The 9,050-nt window shown below is 41.0% G+C and overlaps 1 pseudogene; it reads left to right on the top strand.

Moving 5' to 3' along the window:
• The first annotated feature begins 2,846 nt into the window (after positions 1 to 2,846).
• On the top strand, positions 2,847 to 3,903 carry LOC145500876 (uncharacterized; annotated as a pseudogene).
• Positions 3,904 to 9,050: the final 5,147 nt, after the last annotated feature.

Below are 9,050 nucleotides of genomic sequence, written 5' to 3'. Positions count from 1 at the left end.
CTTCGCTGGCTCGGTTTTCATTGGGATTTTGCTCGGGGTTTATTGTCTATTCCTGAAGATAAGATATCAGTTTTCCTTGCGTCCATTAGGGAGGTTTCTAGTTGTCGTATAGTTACTGCAAGGATGCTGGCTCAGGTTACCGGGCGTATTATCTGTATGGTTGTTTTTGGCCATATTTGCAAGATTATGACGAAAGTACTGCATTCTGTTATTGACAGCAGAGCATATTGGAACGCTAGGGTTTTTCTTACTACTGAAGCTACTTCTGAGTTAACTTATTGATGTTCGAATGCTCGAGCACTTAATTCTAGACCTTTTGTCTATCCAGTTAATATCCCTCATCACATTGTATATCCCGATGCTAGTGAAGTTGCTTGCGCTTCTAATATTTATGTTGAGGTCGCCGGAGGCGTTTCCTGTTGCCCACAAGAATTTTGACGATCTTGAAATGAGGCAAAACTCCACTTGAAGGGAATTGAAGTCTGTTGGTTTTGCATTAAAAAGTTTTGCTCCCATTTTGTATAATTCCTCTGTTAAGCTTTATACTGATAATAAAGCCGTAGCGTTCATTACAGATTCTGTGAGCAATAAGCCGCATTTGAATGCTATTGCTAAGGATGTTTTCTGTTTTACTTCTGTTCATGGTATTGGGTTGTCAGTGGAATGGATTCCCGGTACGCTTAATCAGAAAGCTGATTATTACAGCAAGATCGTTGATTTTGACGACTGGTGTGTTTCCAACGATTATTTTCGTGAAATTTATTGTCGATGGGGTCCTTTCACCGTAGATTGTTTTGCTAGTTATTGAAATACCAAGTTGCCTAGGTTCCATTCGCGCTTTTACAGTCCTAACACTTTGGTTGTAGATGCTCTTAGTCATAGGTGGGAAGGTGAAAATTGTTGGCTGCTCCCTCCCGTTAGCCTTGTCACCCAAGTTATTGAGTATTTCAAATTATGCAAGTGCGTAGGCGCTCTTGTGGTCCCTTATTGGTTATCTACCATTTTTTGGCCGTGCATTATTAATAAAGATCGTTCTTTCCGTAGTTATATTCTTGACTTCCTTTATGTTGCTAAAGGGAAGCGAGTTTTTGTGCATGGTGCTAATAAGAATTGCATTTTTGGTTCTGATAATTTTAGTTCTCCTGTCCTTTTCTTACGTGTTAATGGAGCCAGTTAAATGAGAGGCGGCCCAAGCTCTCAGTGTTATCCTTTTTTTTCCTTTTTATGCGAACGTTCGGGCTAACGTGACATGTGGCATGTACTATTACATAACGACCGAATATGACCACGCGAAACATGACACGTCCATATGCTGCAAGGCGGGAGTCATGTTTCGCGTGGTCAAATTCGGTCGTTATGTGATAGTACATGCCATATGTCACGTTAGCCTGAACGTTCGCATAAAAAGGAAAAAAAAAAAAGAGAACATTGAGAGCTTGGGCCGCCTGTGGTTAAATTTAAGGCATTAGTCTGTAGTTTTTGCGTCATGAGCTCTCGGAATTAAAGTGTTTGCCACTTGGCTTTGTGGGTTTGTTTCTTTTGCCGCTGGGCATTTGCGCACTTGCTTTATTTCTGGTCGCCACTGGGCTTTTTTCACGGCCACTAGTAGCAGTCAGTGTTGAGATTTGTTACTTGCTGTATTCCCCACTGGACTATCTGCCTATACCTGAGACTATCTTTCTGTTTAATTTGTCATTATTTAAAATTCTTGTTCTATTTTTTTTTCTGCACAAGGTGATATTGTTTTTGAGCGGACTAGTTCCCCCCTACAGAATCCTGAACTCAGAAGACTTGCCAGTCCGTTTCCGACTTGTGCATGGCAATCCTGAACTCCATGCACCATCGATCAGTATTCTAGGTTCTTTAAAAAATTCAGAGTCTGGGCATCTTACTTTCCTGAGATCACTGCTTTGCCTACAAGGCCGCCAGACGTCGCTCTTTACGTAGAGCATCTTATCGAAAGTGATACAAGTTCCTCCGTACTTCATCATGCTTCTTGTGGTATTTCGTGGGCTAACAAGCTCTATGGTTTTCCTGATCCATGTCACGATCCTTTGGTAAAGAACATTCTCGAGGCAGGTGTCCTGATTTCCGCTAAACCAGTGGCTAGAAAGGAGCCAGTTGCTCCTGAGATGATTTCTTCAATATGTTCAAAGTATGCCTCGCCATCTGCTAACCTGTCTAGTCTCCGAATTGCAGCTTTATTTATTACTGCTTATTGTGCATTTCTACGCTTTGATGAGGTAGCTAAGTTGCGCTGTTGTGATGTAAATTTCTATAATTTGGATTACGTTAAGATAATTATTACTAACACTAAGACTGACGCGTACAAGGATGGTTCCTCAGTTCTTTTGGCTCGGACAGGTACTGTCACTTGTCCCTATACGTTACAGTTCTCGTTATTTTCATCTCGCTGCTTTGAATTGCAATTCTAGCGATTTTGTATTTGGCAATCTTGTTTATCGTAAGTCCACTCTTAGTTATTCTTTAGGTTCGCGACCTATATCCTATACCAGGGCTAGGGAGCTTTTGCTTAATTCCTTAGTTGAACTTGGTTTTCCTAAGTCTAGTTATGGTTTGCCAGCGACTTCGACATGTTAATGAAGTTCTTATCTTATCTTATCTTATCTTATAGCTTAAGATCAGGTGGTGGCTCTGCCGTCGCGAATGCTGGCATCAGCGATCGTTTTTTTAAACGACACGGTCGTTGGAAATCGGATCGTGCAAAGGACGGCTATGTTAAAGACAAAATCAATTCCCTTCTTTCAGTCTCTCGTTCCCTAGGTCTATAATTCTCTTTAAATTGCGCTTTATCTTCGAAATGGGGCAATTTATGTCTCATCAATAAACGAGATGTCCCCTCTTATATGAGTGAGTTAAAAATATTTTGTTTTCGTTTCACTGCAGAGTGATTAGACAACGACTATATTTTTTCACGTAGTTATTATAAGATAGTTTTGTTCTGGTATGTAGATTCGTTGGTATGGAGGCTACGTAATTATACTAAGAGGTTAAAATTTAAGGAGTTTGTCCGTCAGGAGTTGTCACTTCGACGGCATCTCCGCTTTTGATCAGTTCATTTTGGAAATTTTGTTTTAGTAAATTTCGAGCAATGCTTGATCCACCGCTGGAGACTGCATCATCCCAACCTCAGTCGACAGACGTTTCTAATTCTGACATGATCTCGCTGATTTCTTCTCTCCTTGATGCGAAGTTGCAGAAAACGTTTGGTGATTTCAAGCGATCATTAGACGAACGCGAGGTTGAGACTCGGCGAGAACTGGAGAAATTGAAAACAGAGTCTAAGGCAGCTAGTTCACTTCAGTTTAAAGGTAACCGAATCCAGTTTGAGTTTAATACGCAGCTCCTTGACTGCCTTGATCTGGCTATCTCCAATTTGTCCGAGGTAAACCTGCTGGGTGTTCAAGAACATCTCCAAAAGGCCAAGTCTGACTTCGAGAAACGCATTAAGTTCATGATCCGCTTTGCTGACAAAAGTTCCGCTGGCTGGGCTGTAGTTGAGGAAAAGAGTCCGACGGGCTCGCCGAAAATTCTGAAGACGAGAAGAAACTTCGAGCGGCTGAGCGACGTGCGCTTACCAATATTAAACAAGAAGTCTTCCAAACCTCGTGTTTTAAGGATTTCAAGAGCTCCTAAATCCCGAGATTTTCAAGCTACACAAGGGTCTGGGTCTTCTGTTTTTACTACATCTCTTCCATTTTCTGCCGCTCACTCTAATTTTCGTCAGCCCTTTCGTGCCGCCCGACAAGTCCAGCCTTCGGACGTGTGCTTTAACTGCAATCAGCGAGGACACTGGGCTAATTCGCCAGCCTGCCCTCTTTTCTACAAGACAAGAGGTAGTTTCACCAACACTGGCGCCATTTCAACGTCCACAAAGTCAACCACCGTCTGATTGGGCAAATGTTCCTGGAAGATTGGGTCCAGATAAGTAATCTGACTTTGACTTTGACATGGATCACATTTCTCTTGATTCTAGCTTTGCTGAATATTTTGAAGGCTCTAGTCAGGTTATTGTTCAGGGTAGGCTTAAATCGAATATTTCTTATTGGTAAAGCATTGGTGCCTCTAAGTTTATTTTAGATACTCTAAGTTTTGGTTATAAGATCCCCTTTTCATGGGAACCTACAAGTGTTATTCTTACTAATAATCGCTCAGCTTTGGGTGAGAGTAATTTTGTAGAATCCGCTATTCAATAGTTACTTAGTGTTGGCTCTATTGTTTCGTGTACTTACCCGCCTGACGTGGTCAATCCATTGTCAGTTTCTGTATAGTCAAGTGGTAAGAAGAGGCTCATATTAGACCTCAGACATGTTAATTTCTTTGTAAATAAGTCCAAAATTAAGTTTGAGGATGCCCAGTCCATGCTAAATTTTTTCATCGGCGATTCTCCTTCTAGTTTGTGAGTTTATTCTTTCGATATTAATTCAGGGTACCATCATGTTGAAATCTACCCCTCACATTAGAGATTTCTCGGTTTTTCGTGGGTTTTCAATGGTGTTCGAAAATAGTTTAAGTTTTGTCGTTCTGCCTTTTGATCTTTCTACGGGCCCTAACATTTTCACCAAAGTTATGCGTACCCTCGTCAAGCACTGGCGTGGTCAGGCCATCCGCGTTGTAATTAATTTAGAGGATGATTTAGGGGTATGTGGTTCGGATACTTGCCTTCGACAATCTTTGTTGGTGCATTCTGATTTGATTAGTTCGGGGTTCGTTCCAAATAAGGATAAATGTATGTGGATCCCTGTTCAGTTGCTTCGCTGGCTTGGTTTTCATTGGGATTTTGCTCGGGGTTTATTGTCTATTCCTGAAGATAAGATATCAGTTTTCCTTGCGTCCATTAGGAAGGTTTCTAGTTGTCATATAGTTATTGTAAGGCTGCTGGCTCAGGTTACCGGGCGTATCATTACCTCTATGCTTTTTTTTGGCCATATTTGCAAGATTATGACGAAAGCACTGCATTCTGTTATTGGCAGCAGAGCATATTGAAACGGCAGGGTTTTTCGTACTACTGAAGCTATTTCTAAGTTAAATTATTGATGTTCCAATGCTCGAGCACTTATATAATTAAATTCTAGACCTTTTGTCTATCCAGTTAATGTCCCTTATCACATTGTATATTCCGATGCTAGTAAAGTTGCTTGCGCTTCTATTATTTATGTTGAGGTCACCGGAGGGGTTTCCTGTTGCCCACAAGAATTTTGATGATCTTGAAATGAAGCAAAGCTCCACTTGGAGGGAATTGAAGTCTGTTAGTTTTGCTTTAAGAAGTTTTACTCCCATTTTGCATAATTCCTCTGCTAAGCTTTATACTGATAATAAAGCCGTAGCGTTCATTACAGATTCTGGGTGCAATAAGCCGCATTTGAATGCTATTGCTAAGGATGTTTTCTGTTTTACTTCTGTTCATGGTATTGGGTTGTCAGTGAAATGGATTCCCGGTACGCTTAATCAGAAAGCTGATTATTACAGCAAGATCGTTGATTTTGACGACTGGTGTGTTTCCAACGATTATTTTCGTGAAATTTATTGTCGATGGGGTCCTTTCACCGTAGATTGTTTTGCCAGTTATTGAAATACCAAGTTGCCTAGGTTCCATTCGCGCTTTTACAGTCCTAACACTTTGGATGTAGATGCTCTAAGTCATAGGTGGGAAGGTGAAAACTGTTGGCTGCTCCCTCCCGTTAGCCTTGTCACCTAAGTTATTGAGCATTTCAAATTATGTAAGTGCTAGGCGCTCTTGTGGTCGCTTATTGACCATCTGCCATTTTTTGGCCATGTATTATTAATAAAGACCGTTCTTTCCGTAGTTATATTCTTGACTACCTCTATGTTTGTCGTTCTGTTCTTTGGTCTTTCTAAGGGCCCTTACATTTTCACGAAAGTTATGCTTACCCTCATCACGCATTGGCGTAGTCAGGCCATCCGCATTTTAGCTTATTTAGACGATGGTTTAGGGGTATACGGTTCGAAGGATACTTGCCTTAGACAATCTTTGTTGGTGCATTCTGATTTGATTAGCTCGGGGTTCGTTCCAAATAAGGATAAATGTATGTGGATCCTTGTTCACTTGCTTCGCTGGCCTGGTTCTCATTGGGATTTTGCTCGGGGTTTATTGTCTATTCCTGAAGATAAGATATCAGTTTTCCTTGCGTCCATTAGGGAGGTTTCTAGTTGTCGTATAGTTACTGCAAGGATGCTGGCTCAGGTTACCGGGCGTATTATCTGTATGGTTGTTTTTGGCCATATTTGCAAGATTATGACGAAAGCACTGCATTCTGTTATTGACAGCAGAGCATATTGGAACGCCACGGTTTTTGTTACTACTGAAGCTATTTCTGAGTTAAATTATTGATGTTCCAATGCTCGAGCACTTATATAATTTAATTCTAGCCCTTTTGTCTAGCCAGTTAATATCCCTCATCACATTGTATATTCCGACGCTAGTGAAGTTGCTTGCGCTTCTTATATTTATGTTGAGGGGTATCATTTCCTGTAGGTTTTTTTTTGGCCATATTTGCAAGATTATGACGAAAGTACTGCATTCTGTTTTTGACAACAGAGCATATTGGAACGCCAGGGTTTTTCTCACTACTGAAGCTATTTCTGAGTTAAATTATTGATGTTCCAATGCTCGAGCACTTATAGAATTAAATTCTAGACCTTTTGTCTATCCAGTTAATGTTCCTCATCACATTGTATATTCCGACGCTGTTGAAGTTGCTTGCGCTTCTTATACTTATGTTGAGGTCGAGGGGTTTCCTGTTGCCCACAAGAATTTTGATGATCTTGAAATGAAGCAAAGCTCCACTTGGTGAGAGTTGAAGTCTGTTGGTTTTGCATTAAAAAGTCTTGCTCCCATTTTGCATAATTCTTCTGTTAAGCTTTATACTGATAATAAAGCCGTAGCGTTCATTACAGATTCTGTGAGCAATAAGCCGCATTTGAATGCTATTGCTAAGGATGTTTTCTGTTTTACTTCTGTTCATGGTATTGGGTTGTCAGTGGAATGGATTCCCGGTACGCTTAATCAGAAAGCTGATTATTACAGCAAGATCGTTGATTTTGACGACTGGTGTGTTTCCAACGATTATTTTCGTGAAATTTATTGTCGATGGGGTCCTTTCACCGTAGATTGTTTTGCTAGTTATTGAAATACCAAGTTGCCTAGGTTCCATTCGCGCTTTTACAGTCCTAACACTTTGGTTGTAGATGCTCTTAGTCATATGTGGGAAGGTGAAAATTGTTGGCTGCTCCCTCCCGTTAGCCTTGTCACCCAAGTTATTGAGTATTTCAAATTATGCAAGTGCGTAGGCGCTCTTGTGGTCCCTTATTGGTTATCTGCCATTTTTTGGCCGTGCATTATTAATAAAGATCGTTCTTTCCGTAGTTATATTCTTGACTTCCTTTATGTTGCTAAAGGGAAGCGAGTTTTTGTGCATGGTGCTAATAAGAATTGCATTTTTGGTTCTGATAATTTTAGTTCTCCTGTCCTTTTCTTACGTGTTAATGGAGCCAGTTAAATGAGAGGCGGCCCAAGCTCTCAGTGTTATCCTTTTTTTTCCTTTTTATTCGAACGTTCGGGCTAACGTGACATGTGGCATGTACTATTACATAACGACCGAATATGACCACGCGAAACATGACACGTCCATATGCTGCAAGGCGGGAGTCATGTTTCGCGTGGTCAAATTCGGTCGTTATGTGATAGTACATGCCATATGTCACGTTAGCCTGAACGTTCGCATAAAAAGGAAAAAAAAAAAAGAGAACATTGAGAGCTTGGGCCGCCTGTGGTTAAATTTAAGGCATTAGTCTGTAGTTTTTGCGTCATGAGCTCTCGGAATTAAAGTGTTTGCCACTTGGCTTTGTGGGTTTGTTTCTTTTGCCGCTGGGCATTTGCGCACTTGCTTTATTTCTGGTCGCCACTGGGCTTTTTTCACGGCCACTAGTAGCAGTCAGTGTTGAGATTTGTTGCTTGCTGTATTCCCCACTGGACTATCTGCCTATACCTGAGACTATCTTTCTGTTTAATTTGTCATTATTTAAAATTCTTGTTCTATTTTTTTTTCTGCACAAGGTGATATTGTTTTTGAGCGGACTAGTTCCCCCCTACAGAATCCTGAACTCAGAAGACTTGCCAGTCCGTTTCCGACTTGTGCATGGCAATCCTGAACTCCATGCACCATCGATCAGTATTCTAGGTTCTTTAAAAAATTCAGAGTCTGGGCATCTTACTTTCCTGAGATCACTGCTTTGCCTACAAGGCCGCCAGACGTCGCTCTTTACGTAGAGCATCTTATCGAAAGTGATACAAGTTCCTCCGTACTTCATCATGCTTCTTGTGGTATTTCGTGGGCTAACAAGCTCTATGGTTTTCCTGATCCATGTCACGATCCTTTGGTAAAGAACATTCTCGAGGCAGGTGTCCTGATTTCCGCTAAACCAGTGGCTAGAAAGGAGCCAGTTGCTCCTGAGATGATTTCTTCAATATGTTCAAAGTATGCCTCGCCATCTGCTAACCTGTCTAGTCTCCGAATTGCAGCTTTATTTATTACTGCTTATTGTGCATTTCTACGCTTTGATTAGGTAGCTAAGTTGCGCTGTTGTGATGTAAATTTCTATAATTTGGATTACGTTAAGATAATTATTACTAACACTAAGACTGACGCGTACAAGGATGGTTCCTCAGTTCTTTTGGCTCGGACAGGTACTGTCACTTGTCCCTATACGTTACAGTTCTCGTTATTTTCATCTCGCTGCTTTGAATTGCAATTCTAGCGATTTTGTATTTGGCAATCTTGTTTATCGTAAGTCCACTCTTAGTTATTCTTTAGGTTCGCGACCTATATCCTATACCAGGGCTAGGGAGCTTTTGCTTAATTCCTTAGTTGAACTTGGTTTTCCTAAGTCTAGTTATGGTTTGCCAGCGACTTCGACATGTTAATGAAGTTCTTATCTTATCTTATCTTATCTTATAGCTTAAGATCAGGTGGTGGCTCTGCCGTCGCGAATGCTGGCATCAGCGATCG

The sequence above is a fragment of the Orbicella franksi genome, chromosome 10, assembly GCF_964199315.1.
Source record: "Orbicella franksi chromosome 10, jaOrbFran1.1, whole genome shotgun sequence".
NCBI lineage: Eukaryota > Metazoa > Cnidaria > Anthozoa > Scleractinia > Merulinidae > Orbicella > Orbicella franksi.
This window is presented reverse-complemented; position numbering and strand designations above follow the sequence as displayed.